The sequence below is a fragment of the Siphateles boraxobius genome, unplaced genomic scaffold (assembly GCF_051911475.1).
Source record: "Siphateles boraxobius isolate OS27281-9 unplaced genomic scaffold, OSU_SipBor_1 13, whole genome shotgun sequence".
In the NCBI taxonomy this organism is placed as follows: Eukaryota; Metazoa; Chordata; class Actinopteri; order Cypriniformes; family Leuciscidae; genus Siphateles; species Siphateles boraxobius.
Window position 1 is genome coordinate 7,913,289 of NW_027508733.1, and position 23,740 is coordinate 7,937,028.

The 23,740-nt window shown below is 36.6% G+C and overlaps 1 long non-coding RNA gene across 1 annotated transcript in view; it reads left to right on the forward strand.

Annotated features, from left to right (window-relative positions):
• The first annotated feature begins 974 nt into the window (after positions 1-974).
• LOC143735386 (uncharacterized) overlaps positions 975-23,740 on the forward strand; it is an 82,172-nt gene continuing 59,406 nt past the window's right edge. The window contains exons 1-2 of the long non-coding RNA XR_013203151.1: positions 975-1,065; positions 1,164-1,225. This is a non-coding gene — a long non-coding RNA (uncharacterized LOC143735386). The remainder of the gene's footprint in view (positions 1,066-1,163; positions 1,226-23,740) is intronic.

Here is a 23,740-nt window from a genome sequence, read left to right on the forward strand (position 1 = left end):
GAAAACACTGTAATAGCTGAAATAGATGTACTGGACGACAGCATGACTGTATATGATGATGATCCTGATGGGAGATTCAGAGACAGACTGAAGCTGGATCATCAAACTGGATCTCTGACTATCACAAACACCACAACTGAACATACTGGAGTTTATCAAATATGGAGCGAAACTGTCAATAAAATCATTCAGTGTTTCTGTCTACAGTGAGTAGAGATCATTTGTCCTGTCCTTCACATCTGAAACACTGAGTATTTAACGTTTACAGATCGGCCCCATTCAGCGCCTCACTGTAACAGACTTTTGCTTTTATGGTGGAGACGTGGAAATAATGTTTTGGGGCAATCAACATTATGCCAAAACTACATTGATTGAACTTAACTTGTAGTGAACTCTGGATATTTCTTAAAATATTTACATACTGAAATGTTTAATCATTTTATAGTTACAGTGAGTCACAGAAATACTCGCTTATTGTCAACACACTACACCGAAAATAATAAGATTCTTTAGATTTACACATATTTCTCTTTATTCTCTCATGTATTTCAGCTCGTCTTCCTGTTCCTGTCATCATCAGTAACTCTTCACAATGTTCATCGTTAAATTGTTCATTGGTGTGTTCATCAGTGTTGAGTGTGGGTCATGTGACTCTCTCCTGGTACGCAGGAATGAGTGTATTGTCCAGCATCAGTGTGTGTGATCTCAGCATCAGTCTCTCTCTACCTCTGGAGGTGGAATATCAGGATAAAAACACCTACAGCTGTGTGCTGAACAATCCCATCAGCAACCAGACCACACATCTGGACATCAACACACTCTGTCACACATGTGCAGGTAGGTGATATTATTAATGTATTTGCAGAGCTCAGCTCTGTTTTTTGTTGTAGCTCAGACTGACACATTCACTTACGTTAATGTCTCTCTTTTCCTCTCCGTCTCATACTCCAGTTCCTCCAGTCTCAGTGTCTCTGATAGTGTTGATCTCTGCTTCTGCTGCTGGATCTCTGATGATTGTTGCTATAGTCGTGATGTGCTGCATCTGTAAGAAATGTAGAAAAACAGGTCAGAAGAACAGTCGATTAATCTGTGCATGTCTTTATCTTTTTAAGACATACATAATAAAAACTGTCTTAACATATCTGTGATTATTGTTAATGCAGTCCAGACTCAGGAGGAAGACAGAACTGATTCAGCATTGTGTAAACCAACAACACGACAAAAGGTAAGAAGTTGTTGCAGTCAGTTAGTGTGATTGAAGTTTGCAGCATCAGACGGTCAGTGAACAGACGTTTGTGGTTTATCGACTCATTACCTTAAAACATGTTTTTATTAGTTTTTTAAAAATAAAACAAAAATATTTTTTTAATTTTTATTTGCTTATTATGTAATCTGTGGCCTACAGTTTTTAAATAGCCTAACCCATACAAAATCAGCTTTTATACCATTAGATTGCCTTTGGACAGAAAGTAGGTCAGTTATTAACCGTCCTCGAGCTGCAGAGTCTCTGCGGCTTATCATTACCTGATGCAACTTTAGCAGAAATTGGTTTCTGTCTAGATGTTCTGCAACAAGTGTATTTGCTGTTGTGTGAATCATTCTCAGCACAGAGACAAACCTGCAGAACTGAATCCATTTGATGATTTAATGGTTTAAAAAGTCATGATTGATGTCATTTCCTCTTGCAGCTCCATTTTAGCATCAGTTTTTCAAAACAAAATATTACGCTTTGCACAGAGAAACCAGTAGGTCTGCTTTTAATTTTCTATTGTATCAGCAATGTTCCTGACTGAGTGTATTTTTCCTTGCAGAAATCAAAGACGTATCCTGTGTATGAAAATATTCCAAAAAACTGATGATCAAATACACATATATAACTTGTAATTGTATTGTTTAGAATGTTGTTGCTCTGTATTAATTTAATATAGTGGTACTCTAACAGCATAAAATACGTTTTTATCCTACCATATGGAAATTAATCTTTCATTATTAAACATTGATCCCCCACGCTTCACTGTTTGTTTTGTAAAGCAATGATTGTTTTTTTTTACAATATCACACAGACGGTATATGCTGAATATTTTTACAAATGTTACACAAGCACATCATTGCTTTCTAGTATCCAAAGCAGAAAATCACATCTCTTTAATAATAATAGACACCTGATCATTGTGCTGCCCCCCTTGCCCTTTTTGAACAATAACACAATTAAACATAATTGCAAAAAATGTAATTTTAAATTTTATTATATCAGCTCCCTAACATGTAATGTTAGCCATTCCATCATGACAGTTGTAAACCACACAAAACCAGCTCATATTCCTTTAAAATCACCTTTAAAGTTGTCCATTTATGTTCGCGATTGTGCTGCATTCACTCACAAAAATAAATGTTTTATTTATTTACGGTAGGAAATTTACAAAATATCTTCATGGAACAAGATCTTTACTTAATATCCTAGTTATTTTTGGCATAAAAGAAAATTCGATAATTTTGCCCCATATAAAATGTATTGTTGGCTTTTGGCACAAATATACCTGTGCGACTTGTGACTGGTTTTGTGATCCAGGGTCACATATACTACTATAAATGAATGGTGTTATAAAAAGACACTTTTTACCCAAACATATTAAAATAACTAACAGGAGGAGCAAATTGACCAAGTTGGCCAGAAGTAACCTTTCATCAATTATAATATACTGTACATAATATTAAAAACACTTTAAATTACAGTTGATTAGACATTGTGTTTATAAGGATAGAGATGAACAGCAAGTTATCTTGAGTAAAGGTTAAAGGGATAGTTCACCCAAAAATGAAAATTCTGTCAGTATTTACTCACCCTCATGTTGTTCCAACCCCGTAAGACCTTCGTTCATCTTCGGAACACAAATTATTTTTTTTTTTTGATGAAATCTGAGAGCTGGATCAGTCCTCCATACTAGTCAATAGGAACACTGACAGGTTATGATGTATTGGTTTACGTCAAGGTGTCATAACAAAGACATCGCAGACAATGTCATATTTGCATTAAAAAATGTCATAATTGAGTGAATGACACTTAATGACAGTTGCCACAAACATGCATACAACTTCCTTCATATTCATAACATGTCATGTCATGATTAAGGTGTCATGTTAGTCTTATGCACACCCCTTCAAGTAAAGTGTTACCGATATGTGTGATTAAATCTGAGAGCTGGATCACTCCTCCATAGGCTTTTTGAGGGATTGAACTTGCAGGCCCCGGAAAGTTATTACAGACATCGTTAAAATAGTCCAAGTGACTACAGTGTGTCAATCTTAAGTTTATCAAACGACGAGAATACTTTTTGTGCGCAAAAAACAAACAAAAATAACGACTTTATTTCAACTATTCATTTCTTTCTCTGAGGGCCTCGAGTCAGTTCACTAGTGTAAAAGCGTAGAGCTTCTGTTGTTGTACGTCACACGCATCACACACATGACCAGCGTCGGCCAATAGTGAGCCTACGTGTGACGTAGCTCTTAACTATTACACTAAGTTAACTGAATAGAGGCCAACAGAGAAGAAAATGTATAGTTGAAATAAAAGTCGTTATTTTTGTTTGTTTTTGCGCACAAAAAGTATTCTCGTCGTTTGATAAACTTAAAGGTATTGTAGGTAGAAATCCACAAAAATACTTTTTGTCAAAATTTGTTTAAACTGTCTTTATATATCAATGCATAATTAAAATGTAAGTACTCTGGAAAAGAAATTATAAAAATCGAGTGTCTGTAGTTCTCTCAGGACTGTAATAAACACAGCTCATTATTCCATTAACTCCCACCCCCTCTTCTCGGCTCCTTCCAAAGCCACGCCCCCAAAACAAATGAACGCGCGATCCCGGCCATTCGCTCAGCTGGAAGAGTCGGACGTGTTTACCAGCTTTAGTGACATCATGTCAGAATCACAAGTAATAAAATAACTAACTTTATCAGTATGAATATAAACAATTAACATGGCTGTTAGTACTCACTATCCAGCTCGAATAACGATACTTGTAAAGTTTAAAATATTTTACTAGCTCGTAACGGAATCAAACTCAATATAAGGCAAAGCTATAAATAGCTTCATTGATACACGTTTGCCGTTACTATCAGTTACACTGTGATGAAGGTGAATTTGTAAGATTCATAACATAAGATTGTTTACAGATAAACTGAATTACATACACTCAAACACCTTCTCACAACTGCATTGCAGACCCAAGATAATATAACACACACACACACACAACATATATTATATAGCACATACAGATACAACATAAAGACATATGTAAACATATGTAGAGCATATAACAACAAACCAAACGTGAAAAAACGGAGTAGGTAGAGTTCACGGTGAAAATAGGAACACAGTTTAGGCAGAGGGTAAAGCTAGGTATAAAAATAGATCCCCTAAACTTTTTAACCTAAAGTTAGATTCGGCGAAATTAAATAAAACAGCTTTCGACTGCAGATAGGCCTATTGCTTATTTATCGTCTCAACCCTGGCTCACTAACAGTAACGTTATACTAGTCGACACCAAAGTTACACTGTCATAGCTAAGCCAGTACCGTTAGTTATGCTACGTAACGTTAGGTAGCTAATATTAGGTTGTTAGGTGTGCTAGTGATACATGCTTCATGAAAAAATAAATGCCATCAAAATGAAAACAGCAAGATTACCTGTCCAGCAGAAATAAAGCCATCATGGAGTCACTTTTCAGCCCCTTGAGATCACTCAGTAGTAGCCGACGCTGGAAAGCCACGCCGACTCTCTTATGATTTCTTTATTTATCCAAAGACTTTTTGTTCATAGCCTTTTCAAATACTGTCTTCCTTTTTTTAACTCGTTTGACTTCGCTGCCTCTATATGCAGGTAACGTTACTGAGAATTGTGACTGTTCTTTCTCTGCCATAATTGTTTGTTATTACTAGCTTCCGTTCCTTTTCAAACGGGTGCGCGCATTTGGGCTCCTCCTGTATCAGCAGAGGTGGTATCCATGGTAGCGAGGGAGAGTGACAGTCGCCCCAGCCAATCATTTCTTTCGTCCCGGTTGGAATAATGAGCTGTGTTTATTACAGTCCTGAGAGAACTACAGACACTCGATTTTTATAATTTCTTTTCCAGAGTACTTACATTTTAATTATGCATTGATATATAAAGACAGTTTGAAAAAAATTGGAAAAAAGTATTTTTGGGGATTTCTACCTACAATACCTTTAAGATTGAGCCACTGTAGTCACTTAGACTATTTTAACGATGTCTTTAATAACTTTTCGAGGCCAGCAAGTTTCAATCCCTGAAGAAGCCTATGGAGGAGTATGGAGGAGTGATCCAGCTCTCAGATTTCATCAAAAATATCTTAATTCGTGTTCCGAAGATGAACGAAGGTCTTACGGGGGTTGAACAACATGAGGGAGAGTAAATACTGACAGAATTTTCATTTTTGGGTGAACTAACCCTTTAAAGATTGGGTGTTGAATGTACAAAATGATCACTCTGAAACCATTTATGTTAGTTTAGCTCAGTTACTACTGATGACAAGCTCTAAAATCATTATTTCAGCAGTTATGAGTTATGATCAGATCTGTTTTAATGGTAAGTTTATTTACATTTTTAGAAAGTTTGGCTCATGCTTGTTTACAAGATCAAGTTGTAGACACATTTTCCTTTGCTAATGCAGTTTTAGAAAAAAAAAGAAAAACAATAAAAAAGTATAAAAATATTCTGCACAAGGTCCACTTGTGAAGCTTTGAAGAGAAGTTACACAAATTCAGTTGCTTAACACCATTATAATGTTACAGTAATGGAAAATATATATAACAATAAAATACACAATGCGTAAACACTTATTGGTCATTCTTGTAGCTGCTACAATTCACATGTCACAGTGCAGTTTTTACATGTTCAGTTCCTGAGATTCAGTGTCTGATCAAGGTTACAATGGTAACATTTCACGGATCAACTCTTGCTGGATTTGAACTGCCTTTTTAAACAAATTCAACAAAACTTTGTTAATCAGATATTCACGCATCAGCGTGGAGTGTGAAATGTATATTTTTTCAAGTATTCGTGGTAAAAACATCAGTTTACATTTATTCATTTAGCTGACGCTTTTATCCAAAGCGACTTACAATTGCTATATATGTCAGAGGTCGCACGCCTCTGGAGCAACTAGGGGTTAAGTGTCTTGCTCAGGGCCACATTGGTGTCTCACAGTGAATTCGAACCCGGGTCTCTCACACCAAAGGCATGTGTCTTATCCAATGTGCCATCACCACCCCTTTATAGTAAACAAAGCAGGTTTGTTGGTTAAATGAGCTGTTCAGCATCAAAACTCATCATACTGGCGTTTTCAGAACGTAAAAAAAATGTTCTAAGAACATTTTGCAAAAAAATCCATTAATTTCTGTCTTTAATATTCACATAATCAAGTAAATGTTTTTTTTTTTAAAGGATGTACATTTTGAACATTCAGAGAACATAAATAAATAATAATATTCTCTGAACGTTCAAAATATCCACCGTTTAAAAAAAAAAAGAAACTTGATTATATAAATATTAAGGACCGTTCTGTTCCATTTTATCATTCAAACATTATGAAAATGTTATTTTTTAATTTTCTCTCAAAAAGTAGCAACATTTAACAAATAGCAACATTTAACAAACAATTTTTAGACAGACATCCAACTAAATCGTTTCACGCTCCATTAACGATGTATAAATAACGTTTTTGTGCTAACATTTGGAGAGCAGTCATTCTATTACCTTTACTGGAAGAACCTTTCCAGAACATTAGCTGAGTTCTGAGATCAAGTTCTGAGATCAACATTCCCTGATAGTGGGGGCTTTCGCACCAGAGGAACCTTTTCATAGTTCCACTAGAACTATTGGTGTAAGTTTACCGGATTTTGCTGTCTTCAATGTCTGTTCTGCCCAATTATTTATCACCATTAATGAACCCCACAAAGAATATTGTCATTTTTAAACCGTACATGGAGGTTCATGCAATTTTTGGCATGTAACGTTATGCAGAACTCGGCTTAACACCTGTAGAAGATTGTAACGTTAATCAATCATTGTAATAAACGAAGCCGTCGCATTGCTTATAAATTCTTGTTGACTCAATAACAGTTGGATATGTTGTGTTTAATTTGCATATTAATATAACATTATGTAAAACTTCAGCTTACAACAGCTGACTAATAGGCTAAGCTGAAAGACATTGTCCAACTAAGTTTGCTAATCATAAAAACAAGACATACCCAATAAACTTATGAAATTACCTGGTTTTGTTGGTTGTTGAGCCTTTCTATCCTAAATGTTTACGACAAGGCTACGTCACGACCCGCCACATTTACAAGAAGTTTGATACTGTACAAGTCAAGAAAGACGTGAGACGTGTGACAGGTAGCTAGGTGTATGATAGCGAGGAAATGGCTAGCATCAATTACTTTGGAAGCCTGGCGCGGACTGCGCTGATTATATTAAGACATTAACTCTCAGTAATGGTGAGACATTACCAGATCCCTACGCTATTTCAGACCACGAATGCATCACATGTGCAAGTGGATATGAAAAAAAATACAGAATAAAAGGTTCATATTATAATGAATAAATATTACGTTGATAGTGTATACAAGATAGTCATATTTTTTTATTATTTTATTTTAAATGTTTTAATTATTAATATCAAATGTACATTAAATTAATATATTAAATAATATTTTACTGCTACATTAAATTATTGACGCATTCTAAAATAGAAATGATTTAATAACATGACATGTATGTTTGATATTGTATTTAATTATTAATATGATTAAATAAAAGGTCCATATTATATGAAACAAGTTTTATATAAAAAATATTTATTTTAATAATGCATTTGAATTATGAATGTTTTATGTTTATTATTTTAAATTATTAATATTAATGTACATTAAATTAATATATTAAATAATATTTCTGCTATTTTAAATTATTAACATTCTAAACAAAAAAAAATATTTATACATATATTTTTTTACATTTTATTATTAATATGATAGAAAAAATGTCTATAAAATATGATAGATATTCTAATATGATAGTTTATAAGGTATATTAGAATAAAAAAAGATTATATGTATAAAAGCTCAGTGTCATCTTGGTTTCTGCTAGATATGCCATAAACAGCTGCTTCCTGCCTAGCTGCGCACGCATCTCTGTGATGATGTTGCAAAGAAATCCGTCTATGAACTACTAGTGACGTTAGTATACGCTGATTGGCTGAATGCAAGCATAACACCAGCACCTGCCATTAAAAAAAAAAAAAAAGGCTGTGCCTCAGATTGTATCTTATATAGAGGTTTTACTCTAGAAACTAACTATGAACATGGAAAACAGTGATAGATGGGCCTCTTAACCTTTACACTAAGGAGAAAATCCAACACAACGATTATCTATATGATTATCCATTTCTGCTGAGCTAGCAACACTGGAGGTCAACCACACGGTATACGCTAATAACGTTTCATAACTGTCTACTTTCTATGTATAACAGTTCTATATACTAGCATATTAGACAGGGATTTTAAACAGATTGTAAACTAAAAATGGAGAATGAGAATGGACACAATGTAATAAGGGAACCATAAGTTCTCGGGGAACCACCCTGGTGGTCAGTTCCTAGAACTACCCAGTGCGAAAGCCCCTAGTGTAGCGAATATGCCATTGCTAAAATTGTAAAAATGCAACTTAATCATCAGGCATTCTACAGTGTCAACAGCACAGACTGAATTGCCTTAAATTGCACATTTGCACATATAGTCTGTGAAGAGCACTCACATCTTGCAGTATGACATTTTTAGGCCAAAATGCCAGTCTTGAACACATTAATTTTTCATTCAATCATTCAGCGCGTCTACAAAGTCTGTTTTTAGCCATTTTTCACAGATCCGTGTGAATGATTTATGTATAACGAGATGTCCCTACATTATTATAGGACGTTATCAGGTCAAGAAGTTTCACGAACGCAAAGATCTGAAGCGCGCGCTCCCCCAAATCCCACATCTCAGAGAGCATGCGAATACAGAATTGAATTCTCTTTCACATCTCACGCTTGAATGGATTCACACAAAATGATGTAAAACGTCCATCTTGGTGAGTATCCAGGTAAACATAGTGGGTTATATCTTAATGAATGTAAACAAAGAAAAAGTTTCTACAGTAGGGCACGGCATATTGGATCCATGGATAGGTGGGCCTCTGAATGGCCCCGGCGGACGGGTCCTAGGTAGAGGGATAGGTCGAGGGGAGGGGGTCAAGGAAGGAGAAACAGAAAAAGAAGAAGGGAGAGAGACATGAGGAAGGATATCGCCGACCCTGGAGCACGTCACCTTGATCTATCACCAACTGATCCTTCGCCAGATGGATGGCCGAGTCAAGCGAAGTCGGTCGGTTGCACTGGCCCCACTCTGCCGTCTTCTTAGATAGATGAGTGATAAATTGCTTCAGCACCACACGGTCAATGATTTTCTCGACGTCGCTTCCCTCCGCCAGTAACCACTTGCGGCAGGAGTCCTGTTGGGCCATCACGAAGTGCCGGACGTTCTGAATCGCTGACTGTGTTGTTCTGGGCTCCGGCCGACCCGCTGCAGGATGGCCCTCTTGAGGTCATCGAAGGAGGTTCTGGACAGGAAGTTGTTGGGTGGCCGCCTGCGCCTCCTCGGACAGCAGTGGGATGAGGCGCACCGGCCAATGATCCTTCAGCCACCCACCTGCCTCTGCTGCCTTCTCAAACAGGTCCAGGAAAACCTCTGGGTCGTCCTGGGAACTCATTTTGTTCATGGACAGGTGGGGGAACCGTCGCTCAAAGTCGCTCCTCATATCCACCAGGCTCTGATGCTGGTCGAGATGAAGGACCAAGAGGGATGATATGATGTCCGCAAGTGGAGACGTTGACAGCATCGGCTGGCTGGCGGCGGCTTCCATCTTCCTTTTGGCACCAGTGGAGTAGAGTTACAAGTTCCAGGAAGGAAGAGGACAGGGTCGTCTTAGGAGATCGAGGGGGGTTTTATTCGATCAATTTAGAAAAAAACAACAACGTGGTTGTGCACTCCACACTCTTGCATTCACAGTCCTCGTTCTCGTGTTGGTCTACGTACAGTACATTCCTTGCAGAATCTTCATCAACGTTCCCCTGATCTCCAGTACTCTCTCTCCAAATTATGTTTCCTTGAGGCTTTTATAAGGTCTCTCCATGGTAATCACGTCATTTGCACTTGACCCACTTACGCCGCACCTGTCTCCTCATCCTCTCTCCTGTCACAGACTTCGCTAAACCACGCCCCCCCTTGTCACTGTCCCGTAAGCAGCAAACTCCTGTAGATTGTCAGTCGGTTGAAGAGACTCTGTGACATCATTCTCCTGAAACACAGAAACAGATTCACAGAAGGTAAAGCAAATGTTCAGGATTGATGATTCAGTTTCACAAACACAAAACATGTTTTTTTCTTTCTGACGTTTGCTGAATGTAAAGAGCCCTGTTCTTCATTCTGAAGTAAAACAACACAAGATCAGTGCTTTCTTAAAGTGACACTTTATTCACTGACTCCAATTTCCAACCTGCGTTGTATTGTTATAATCATGGTAGTACATGTAAATGATCAAAGTTTACCCATTCTCCAAGTCGACACTATTATGACTACTAAGTTTGGTAAGAAGTATTTCCTTCTAAAGCAAGGCTGTATTTGACTGCGGTAAGTGTATCCATAAAAGACTGGTAGGAGTGGCCTTGCATGGCAACATGCCCAGCGCATTATGATGAAGTTTTTCTACCGAGTTGGCAAAATGGAAGACAACGGCTGTTTTTCTTGTTTTCTCTAGTCACGTGGCACCCATTTTAAAAAAACTTTTTCGCCTTTCTACTGTATAGGTGGCAAGGTTTAATCAAAAGCCCATTTCGCCAGCAGTGAATAAATCAATAATTATTAGTGTTTCTATGTAATGACTTCTGAATGAGACCACACATGGTTTCAGACAGAAATCTTCGAACAGATAAACACCACTTGCAGATCTCTATCTGTTATAAATTCAGTTTTTGCAGACAGACAAATTCAGTGCTCACAGTATCTCACCTGATGAGAATTGTCGCGCGGTGTCCAGTTTTCTGTTTAAACCACAACAAACACTTACTTTGGTCAATAAAAATAAGCACTTTTACATATTTTTAATGCACAATAAATCTTTTATTTATATTTGGAAGATCAGCTGTATGTAATACTTGCCTTTTTGTTTTGATCTGTCCTGACAGTAAATTCCACCTGTTGCAGCCACAAGCAGAATAACAGCAGCAACACATATTACTCCTACAGCAGCTGAAGATAAACCTGGATCTGGAAAAGCTAAAGACAAACACACATTATTCCATATCATTATTACTAGAGATCAACTGATAATCAACTCTACCAATCCACCTTATTTTTCAGCGCAGAATTAGGGTGTTTTCTGTGAATGTGTGAGACTTCTGATTTATTACCCGCTATGGGGAATCAACGAGAAGAATATCAAAGTGCAGTAAACTGTTTGCGCTTCAAACCAGCGGGTTTCTAATTAAGTCAGTAGCCTACTTGCAACATCAAGAAGCATTATGACCTGTTTTAAAAATCTAAAAATAACTGGAAGAGAATGAAACAGAACCCAGACACATTCAAATTACAAATAGCCATGCTCGTTCTTACCTGAAAAATAAGGTGGAAAAATACTTTTGACTGACATTTAAACCTGTACATATGGAGTCCAAACTCAATTTTTTAAACAGGCCACAATGAAAACATTTACTGTTCAATTTAAATATAGTAAACCGTATTTTAAAATTGCTCTAGGTAAAATGCACTGAATGATTAAATGGGACTCACCAGTGACAGACACACTGAAGATCTTAATGATTCTGAATCTGCTGTTGTTGATCAGTAGTTTATATTCTCCAGAGTCTGTGTTTCTGGTGTTCATGATGATCAGAGATCCAGTCTGATGATCCAGCTTCAGTCTGTCTCTGAATCTCTCAGTGCCTTCATTACACTGAACAGCTGTACAGATCTTACTCTGATCTCCAATGATTTCAGCGATGAGAATGTCATTAAAATACCATGTTATTGAATCATTCAGTTTTCTTATCACACCAGTGTATAAAGTGACAGAGTCTCCCTCATTCACTGACTTTCTCTTAATTTGATCTCGTTCAGCAGCAGAAACACCTGAAACACAAACCAACAGATGATTGGAGGATCTTTTTTTGGGGAAAAAAAAAAGACACACAACATGAGATAACTGTGGATATGAAAGCGATAAAAGATTTTCAGTCTGAAAAGCAACAATTACACAAATATTTTTGCCAAAATCTGTACTTAAGTATAAGTAAGAGTAATAATGTTATTAATTACTTGATTAAGAATTTAAAAAAAAGTATCACTGGGAGTTAGGTATATTTACAGGTGTGGCAATCAGTCAGGAAAAGGTGTGGATGACAGGGTTCTTACCGTAGCCGTGAGCACCCACTTTACCAACAGCACTTTATTAATTTGCACTGGGTGAAGTACATTTTATGTGAATTATCCCTTTTTTTACCTTTGTAATAAACGGGAACAAAGCCCAAAGAGAACTAATGTTTGGACTCAGGATTTTTCTGCTACGAGTTGAGAACACCATGCCATCTATGCCGAGGCTTATAGGATAGCCTCCACAATTACCATTTTAATTAAGTGAATTATATTACATATGTACATAGTAATTTGTTTAAATATACCAATTCCACATTAAAATTAAATGTTTTTTTGTAGAAAATTTTTATATATATATATATATATATATACACACACATACTGAATCTCAATTAATTTACAGGTAAAGAGAAAAAAACACCTCTGAATGTCAGCAAAAATATCCCTAAACACATTAATGATGTGATTTAAATGTAGAAGATGACTGACCATATAAAATAACATTGAATGTTTTTTCACTGTCGCTGCTGCCGCTGCTGATCTGTAGTTGATAAACTCCAGAGTCTGTGTTTGTGATGTTCATGATTGTCAGAGATCCAGTCTGATGATCCAGCTTCAGTCTGTCTCTGAATCTCTCAGTATCTTTATTACACTGAACATCTGTACAGATCTTACTCTGATCTCTATTGATTTGAGCGATGCGAATGTCATTATAATACCATCTAATTCTGTCTTGTTGGTTTGTTTGAACACCAGTGTTTAGAGTGACTGAATCTCCCTCCATCACTGACACTCTGTCTAGTTCAACACCAGAGGCACCTTTAGAAGAAATCAACAGTTAATTAGAAGCAAAAAATAAATAAAAAAACAGGAAAGTGCTGTGAAAATGTTTTGTTGTTTTATTTTTACATTTTGTGGGTAGAGAAATATGTCTGGAACAGCAAAAGAACATCGATTCACACATTCACTCATCAGACAAACATACATGAGTCTTATTGACGAAATTATGCAACTTAGGCTAATGAACATCACAGAACATCCCGATTCATACTTTGTCCCCCATCTGTGGATTCACACAACCAAGTACTTTCATACTGAAATTCATAAATATTAGCCATAATGAGTATTTAATAGATGAATATTATCCATGAAATGTTTTTACTTCGTACTTTATTAAAAAGTTATTATTCTCCAACACAATATACAATGGCAAGTTTTTTCTATAAAATGTTTTTTTTTTTTTTTTTCAAACATCTGAATATCACTGGAAAAATATCAGTAAAACAATAATGATGTGATTTAAATGTAGGGTAGGTAATTTCGGAGAGTTTAGCAATAGCGAGTTAGCTTTGAAAGTATGAGATCCCACCCTTCACAACATCTCTAAAGCCAAGACGCCTTCAAAACACATGAACACACACACACAGCCCCAGAGCGTCACGAGAGACGGCGTTAAACTACCTCATGTCTCAAAGCACATAACGTTACAATAATAATAAACGTTGTAACAGTCAAATCTGTTTACATGTTTTTTTTGGGGTGTTGTAATTATACTACACACCTTGAGGGGGCATCGAGGAGTAATACTCTCAGGTATAAAACAGGTGTAAAGAGTAGAAGTAGTAGATATGTAATGGAGGAGTAAGCATGCCTTATGAATCCAAGCAATCAATAGTCCTGATTGGGAAACAGAGTTTGATGCTCAATCGAAAGTAAGCATTGTTTATTTTCTTATGTTGACTGGTTGATGTATGAATATTTATTTTCCTAATGTATTTATTTCTTTTATAGAAGGACTTCATATACTGTGGGGTTTGTCTTTCTGTCGCTCATGCCTAGTTGGACCCTTGTCTGAAACTGTGTGAAATGAGTTTAGTTGCCATGTGGCTTATTGCAGCGGATTCAGAAACTGAATTGCACCCGCACTGTTCTGGATCCTGATGCTGAATTATACCACTTATGTGATTTTGGATCCACACTAAGGTTGGCACTGGGAGGATTTGAGATTTGTATTCTTGGACTAGAGTTTTCATGGACATTGAGTTCTATAGTGTGGTCAATGAAGCTTTGTGTTTCTATGTCAACACCATCAACACAGAAATGAATCTGCAGCAGTCAGGCGGGACAACGAGAGCTCTGTAGGTTGTTTACGTTATAACTGCTTCTTGGACCTCACCAAAGCATTTAGTTATAAATCTGATTTTTTTTTTTTTATATAGGGTGGGATTCACTAACTAAATGGTGTTTAAAGTACATTGGAAGTGTTTATTAGCAATCTTAAAAAATCTGTGACCTGCAGAAAACAATCAATAAACATTTGTCATTCATTGCAGTTTTTCTTTATCTTTCAAAACTCTTTCCTAGACACACAAAAGATCTCACTTGTTTTTTGTTTTATCTCAACACCCCGCAACATACAAATGAAAGTCTTATCTGTTTTTTTGAATGATGATAATGATGAAGACGACGAAGACGATGATGCCAAGGATAATCACGTTATAAGTCCGAGTACGAGGAAGTGAACAGCTCCGGGTAGAATATCGCACGTATTCCTAATTACGGTTATGACAAGGTGTGAACGTTGTTGTGTTTCAAGAGAAACTGTCAAATGCAGCTTCTGTTAGTTTGTGGCGCTCAGTGACTGTCTGTCTACAACTCTGCATTGCCTTACAGAACGAGCTGATGTGAGTGTTGTCTGCGTGAGCAGGTGCACGGAGGTATGAAAATACATATGTTGACAGGCAAGTTGGACCGAATGCAATAAATGGAAGAAAATCTTTTATACCTGAGACTTCCACGGAAGATATGTGTACATGTTTTAATATTTAGACCACTGCTATTATTGATTGATATCAGGAGGTGAAGAGTTTCAACCAGTATAACAAAAAGTGTTTAGTGGCGACTGCTGGTCTTTCAAAGAGTGGAAGCTCACTTACCGGCCTACATCATTAAAATTGTCTATTTATTTATAGCCTAGCCTACTGTATGAATGAATTAATGAACAAACAATCTAAAAAAAAAAAGAGATTAAACTCGGAGGAAATGTGGGAATTAGGTTAAACTGAAACAAGGAATGTGGTGTATAATTGTGTGAAATGTATGATGGAAATTGGCTAGCAATTTCGCCCACTCCTCCATTCTCCCCAGAGAAGCTGAGCGTCCGTGGGCGGGACATGATCGCAGATTTATCCAATGATCGTCTAGTTTCGAAGCACTGAAAAAAACTGTTTAAAGCAGCCCCATTGAAGTCAATGGATGCTCGGCTTCAACAGGGAAATGCACTGTGACGCTTCGAAGAAATCCCCACTGCCTACCTTTAAATGTACAAGACTTGTTTTTAAACAATGACTCACCATGAACAGTAACAATGAAGATCTTTTCATGAATGTTGCTGCTGATGATCTCTAGTAGGTAAACTCCAGAGTCTGTGTTTCTGGTGTTTGTGATGGTCAGAGATCCAGTCTGATGATCCAGCTTCAGTCTGTCTCTGAATCTCTCATCAGCATCTTCATACTGAGCATCTGTACAGATCTTACTCTTATTCTGATCTCCAGTGTTTTGAGCAATGCAAATGTCATTAAAATACCATTTTATATCTTCTTGTTTTATTTCAACCCCGGTGTTTAGAGTGACTGAATCTCCCTCCATCACTGAAACTGACACTCCATTTGAAACAACACAGAGAAAATCTGAAAAAGAAATGAACAGTTCATTATACGCCAAACAAAAACATAAATATAGACCACAACAAGTAGAAATAACTTAAATAATAGAACCAGTTCAAAGGTATAAATACCCCTGACGTGTCGTTACCTGGATGATTAATTATAGATTAATTATAAATTAATTTTCCAGCATTTCTTGCATATTTAAAACCTTTCCAGCAGTGACTGTATAATTTTGAGATCCAGATTTTCACACTGCGGTCGACTGAAGGACTCATACGCAACTATTACAAAAACTGGAACCATTCATTGATGCTCATGAAAGAAACTATGCATTAAGAGCCATTTTGAAATGGGTGATCAGGGAAAATTGTACTTGTTTTGTCTTCTGGGAAACATGCAAATAAACGTAGCTTATGAAGGAAAAACAAAATAAAATGTTCAAAAGTTTACACCCCCAGCTCTTAATGCATTGTGTTTCCTTCTTGAGCATCACTGAATTTTTTTAACATTAATAATAGTTTGTACCATGGCGGTTCATGTGTATAAAGGAAAGTGTAAAGCCAAACATGATTGGATGTAGCGAGAACATGGTACGTTTGGCCAGTGGCCATTATCTGATTGGCTTGAGTGAACGGTGGGTGGAGTCCACTTATTTGTGGATTTGTCTGCATGTCGACGCTAGAAGTATTTCAAAATCCACAGATGCGTGAGAGGATTTACAAATGTACAAGCTATTGACAAATGTGTGCAGCGATTTAGCCTACAAATGCACAGAAAGCGGTTCACAAATAAATGCAAGGCAGAGTTGTGTTTATAAATAAAACATTTGTAAAAACAAAAAAATATATTTGCAAATCTCATTTTATTTATTTGTGAATTGTATACATTCATTTGTAAATCTTAATCTATTTATCTGGAATAATGCAACAACTCTAAATCCTTACATTTGTGTTGGACAATATTGATCCGGGAAGTTTTGAATCTGTGAATATATTGCCAACTTCACTGAACTCCTTGAGTTAAAAACTGACCGCTTATCTTTTTATTTGAGTCCAAGTTCAAACACTATGAAACACTTCATTGTTAACGTATGAGCTCTGAAACACTGACATTGGGCTTCGTAATAACATGCACCGCAAAATACAAACATTAAACGCATTGTGGAATATAGTGGTGGAAAGAGAACTTACAAATTGTACTTAAGTAAAAGTATTGCTACTTAAGTAATAATTTACTTGAGTACAATTAGAAGTACTGAAAAATAATATGACTCAAGTAAGAGTAAATAAGTAGTTTGCTTTAAACTACTCAAGTACTACAAAGTACCAATACTGATTCATCCCTCACACAGAAAGTCCACAAGTGAGATTCATAGAAGTATTAAACTATATAAAGGAAATGCCTTTCATGATAACATGCAAATAGGGATGTTTTGACTGAAACATGAAGACAAACACATGATAGCGATAATAAATCTGTGTTCATCAAGCTATCTCAGGTATTTTCTTAAGAATGATTTATGTCTTTAAAGTGATAGTTCACCCAAAAAGGAAAATTAGCCGATGATTTACTCACCCTCAAGCCATCCTTGATATGACATTCTTCTTTCAGACAAATACAATCAAGAGTTATATTAAAAAAGTCCTGACTCATCCATGCTTTACAATGGCAGTGAATGGCTGGAAAAAATTTGAAGCCCAAAAAAATGCATCCATCCGTGATAAAAGTTCTCCACTTTTACTCCAGGGGGTTAATAAAGGCCTTCTGAAGTGAAGAATGTGTTTGTGTAAGGAAAATACGCATATTTCAAACTTTATAAACTATGATCACTAGCTTCCGCCAGACTGCCGTACGCAGCGTTTCACGGTGGAAGACTAACCCCTGACCCGACGCACAGCGTAATGACCAACGCGGAAGCTCAGAGCTAAGAGCAAAACAAAACACCAGTCAAAAAATTGCAATTTATTAGAGAAATGTCAGGATTTCTATATAATAGAAGAGGAGCTTCAGTTTGTTGCACACTGCACAGCCCTGTTTGTTTAAACCAGGAGAGGCGTCTTTCGTTACTCCTGCCCTGTAGCGCACGTAGAATTGCGTATTATGCGTATGGTCGCCTGGCGGAAGCTAGTTATTTTAGATTATAAAGTTATAAATATGGGTATTTTTCTTACAAAAACCCAGGGCTTCGCTTCCGAAGGCCTTTGGTAACCCACCGGAGCCGTGTGGAGTAATTTTCTTTTTCCCAGCCATTTACTCCCATTATAAAGCTTGGAAGAGCCAGGACATTTTTTAATATAACTGTGATTGTATTTGACGGAAAGAAGAAAGTCATATACACCTAGGAGGACTTGAGGGGGGAGTAAATCATGGGCTAATTTTCATTTTTGGGTGAACTAACCCTTTAAAGGTGCATTGCGCAACAATTCATGTTAAAAATACACGTTTTCTAACCCATACATGCATAAACAATTGCCTGATGGACTGAATGAGCCCTTCTCTGATCACTGCAATTGCCTCTATAATCCTGTACAGTAAAATAAATAAGAGGGATTCGGGTTCGAATTTGAGACTGGGCGTGACGTCATGCGCGTTCACGCTCACCAGGCTATGTCTCGCAGGTTTGTGTTTTCGCCGGCGCCGCCATTCTCCGCATCAGCGAAGACAACTCGTGCGTCAAAGGTAGAAGATGGATTCAAAGAGACCGGCTTGTAGTCCATTCCAAACCCCAACGCAAACTCCACGTAAAGTAAAGAAAAGAAAATTGTCGTCTAGTGCCACCAAAAGGTCCAAATTGGAGTCAGACAGGCGTCGGAGTAAGACGAGAGTCTACCTCGGGAAGGCATTCAACAAATGGAGAGATCTCCGGTCTGCTCTTGGTCTCAAACGGGATCCTCAGTTTGCTTTTTTCTTGATAAAACGGTAAGATATAGCCCAGTCTCTAATGTTTGATACGGCCAATCTATGTATGACAACAAATGACGATGCGTAAAATGTGTAATGCTTTAGCGTAAGCTAGATACATGTACAATCAGAATTGGTTTTACTACCATTGTTAGTGAACAGTTTCATAAACTAGGAATTGTATTCGGAAGAATAGTACAACATGAAACATAAAACATATCCAATAAAAGATGCTAACTATGTTTTTGTGTATGGCCTACCGGTAACGTTAGCCTTGTGTCCATTGCTAACATGCTAAGGTGTTCATGTCATTGACCAACAAGGAAGAACGCCGTTGCATTGGCTATATTGTATTTTTCGGTAAAAATAGTAAATTGTTCCCGTGAATGTGGTACATTTTGTATGTAGTATATATGAGGTATGTGGGAGCTCGTATTCTATCAAAACGAGGAAAACGTAAAATATTTTGGTATTGTGATAAAATACATGTTTTATTCTGAACATTGCAGGAAGGGAAATACAATGGTAAAGGGGTAAATATTTTTACTTTACTCATACTGTTTAGCAGACTAACTATTTACTAAATAAAGTATTGACACATTTCACATTAATGTTTGTCAGTGTGTATTGTCCCTGTCAAAATATCTACTAAATAAATCAGCGCTACATGTAGTTTAGTGATTAGCAAAACAGTTCAAGATTCTTGAGTGTGATATAACATGCTGATAAAATGACCGATAATTAGACAGAAATTTTGAGTAAATTATAACAGAAAAAGGATGTATTTTTATTGGAATATTCTACTTAGCAGATCAATAACAGGCTGAACCCCGCAAGTCTTCGGCGGATTAGCCTGTTTGGCTTTTATGAAAACGTCATGGTGACATTTGATTGTTTATTACCTTGAGACATTTGAGTGAACGTTGTTGACCAACTGTGTATGGTATGATTATTATTTTGAGCTTTTGCGAAGTAATCAATTATATTGTTCATGAACGTGTTTTCATAACAATACAATCATAGGTGGATACAGTAAAAACATAAACAAAGTTTTCTACTACCCCCGTTTTTCCCCTCACACATAAGAGTAATTTACTCAAATGTCTTTCCTTCCATATTTTTGAAATGACTTGCAGATTTATAACTTTATTACCACTGAAGACATTTTGGCTGTACACCAAAGATCTGTGCGGCAGATGCTCCTTTAGTTATGAACAGCTCGTGCATGCGTGCGTGTGCGTGTGGTCCATGAGCGTGCACAACTATGGTTGCAGTTTCGCTTGTCGCCAGAGGGGGCGTAGTTCTGCAAAAACTCAGAGACTTGCGTTTTGCACCTTTAATGCAATGCTAATCAACACAGCTTGCATCATAGAATTTAATAAAATAATATATTCTCACTCTGTGTTAAGAAGCAACATGAAACCAATTTCAAACACGCCTGACATGTATTGTGATTTTTAAAAGTAAGTCCAGGTAAGATCATTTAAATGTTTCAGTTAAATCATTTCATAATTGAAAGCAAAGAAGCAGGTTAAGTGAGAGGTCCCATAAAAATAGAGATTTACAACAGTATGAATAAAAAAGTGACAGTAAAAAAAAATGAAGTGGGAATAACTAACATACTAACATGTTAAATTAAATTCTCCTTTTTTTCCGTTCTACCGAAAATGTGCTGGGAGCCCACTGTTGCTATAGTAACGAACTTTTGCAGATAAATTTTGCGATCTTATTTCACTGTTGAGGTTTTTTCAGCTTTGTACAAAGTTTGCTTCGTAAATTTAGTTTAACTATATTGTTAAAGAGTGGGAGCTTTACCATTTAATTGAACTGTGTGCATGCATGTTAGACACTTAGCTGCTACATTGTTCTTGCTCCGTCAATGCATCCTAACCCTAGCTGCATCCATGTTATGAGCCGAGTTTTTCATTTACTTCAACTGCTCAGTGCTCTGTGTTATCTGTATTATCAATGGGATGACCCATTTCAGGAGTTGCCATAATTAAAATTTAAACTCAGAATATGAGCATATTCACTGAAATATTGAAACGTTAACGATACTGATTCAAAACACGAACAGCCCGCCCCCCAGCCGAACTGGAAGTTTTGATTAGTTTTGCACCCGAGTCAGACCTGTCTGTTATTGGCTGAAGCGCTCCATACCTGTCTGTTATTGGCTGAAGCGCTCCAGACCTGTCTGTTATTGGCTGAAGCGCTCCAGATCTGACTGTTATTGGCTGAAGTGCAGGGCTCCACATTAGTTTGAAAAGTGTCTGTCAAATGTTAGCTTGCCCTGTTGCTCCGTCGGCACCCTTGTCAAAGTACTTAGTACTTTTGGTGAAAAATAAATGTAGCGAAGTTGAATACTTTATTTTTATTCTACTCAAGTAAAAATTTAATTATACTCAAGAAAGTAGGAAAAAACGAAATATCTACTTAAGTACTGTAACGAAATTTTTGTAATTAGTTACTTTCCACCACTATAACTACGAGATATAAAACAAGTAACTTTCGGTTTCACCGTTAGAGAGATGATAATAAGCCTAAACATCTTACCATGGTCGAGTAAACACCAGAGCAATAAGAGCCAACTAAAGAGAGGCTTCATCTTCGCCAAGTTTCCTTAACCATTCCGTATACCTGCGTCTCAATGTCCATACTATCCATCCTAAATAGTATTTCAGATTAAAACAAGTGTGTCTTAAAGCCCGCCGGTAGATTTGAGATGGTTCTCACTGCGGAACATGAATCCAGATCCAACTCCTCCCACCTTACATACACCTAAATCTAGCCAACTCCGCCCCTGATCCCCAAACACACCCCTAATCCCTAAACCCAACCCTAATCCCACCCATCTCCACCCCTTGGATCTTGATCCGACTCCTCCCCGTGGATCTCATGTACTGCATTGAGGTGCTACTGGAGAATTTTGAAGTTGTTCTTCTTCTTCTTCTTCTTCTTCTTCTTCTTCTTCTTCTTCTTCTGTTGTTTAACCTCTTAAGTGTCATGGGCCCACCGGTGGGCCCAAATCCATTACATATTTAAAACAGTAATAACCTATACTAAACCTAAACTAATCTTGACAAACTATATATCATTTGAAAGCTTACAATCTCTAGTTTCCATATTTGGTTACTGATTCTCAAAACAAATTACAGAGGAGCCGTAATTTATTAATTTGCAACAAGAATATTTTCATACTCCTAGGCGTGTTCAGACCTTTATTTTGAAATAGCAATGAACATGAAAAATCATGAAAGAAGGGTAGAAACCAGTTTGTTTTCATGCCAAGAGTTCAAAAGATGGCAAGCATTCAATTATTTTAGAAAAAAAAGGTCTGAAAATGTTTTAAATATAAAGAAAAAATAATAGATTCACCATTTGTGATGTGGCCGCGAGCTATAACGCACATATGTGTTCTTTTATGTGTTTATTCAAGGTTTAATTCATATCAAAATCTGCCAAACTTCCAATACTACTTCTGAATAGGATGTCTACTTTATAAATTGTATGAAAATTGTGAAAATTATGGTTCAGATCACTCAAACCACATATGGAAATGGAGGCGCCCTTATATGGGCAGTAATGGAGTCTGGTTGTGACCTAGTGAAAAAGTTTGGTACTGCGCCCAAACAAAATCTTACTGAAAGCTCATTTCTTGAGATATCAACCTAAAATTTGAAACACAACTTGTTCAGATTTTTGGCTTTGATTTTTTTGCAGTTTAAGAGTTGTCCAGGTTTTGAAAATATATATTTTATATAAAATATGAATAATTAATTTTTTTAATCGTACATTTTCATAAACTCAAACTTCTGTAACTTTTTTTCTGTTTCACGTTCTTAATTTATTTCACTTCTACAAAAATCTGCCAAATGTCTTCTTTAAAACAAGACCAATTTTATGTCTATATTCCAAAGGATTCTTATCCTATACCATTTAAGTTTGGAATGTGCATTTTCATGTCTATTCAAAAAAGGGGGGGTGACACTTAACAGGTTAAATAGCCGTTGGCAAAAAAAAAAAAAAAAACTCCTCCACCTACTGGATTGGAGTAAGGAGCACTACTTGGTTGATTTTTTATTAATTTTTTTTTTTTTACCAGTCCTGTATCATTCAAAAAAATTGAATAATTCCTCATGAATTCTATACTTTGCTCCATCTAATATTTCCTTCAGTGAATAATTGCTTACACCCTTGTGACTGAACTAATTTGAGTCTTTGTATGCTAGGCCTATATTCTAGTAATATATGATTTAGGCTACGGTTTATGGGTATGCACTTTTATCGCAATTACCAGCTTCCCTATTTTAAACTTTTATATTTTATATAAACGTTTAGCCCAATACGTAACCTTGTCGTTATCCCATCATTTTTCCTGTTATTAACAGTTGTTCTTTCCATCCCCACATTTCTTTGTATACTATGCAGAATGCAGATGCATTCCTCTTATTTCATTGTCCCATATCCTCTGCTGCCTCTTTTTTACTCAACCCCTTCATTTCCTCTTTATTCATCTGATGTTGATCTCAGGATCCTTTATCGAATCCTTTGCCAGTTTATCAGTTTCCTCATTCCCCTTTACTCCGACATGGGCTGGAACCCACAAAAAAAAAACTCACCCTAAGAGCTTTATAACTTATGTAATGTTCAATTTAAAATATATTGTATTGCTGAGGATG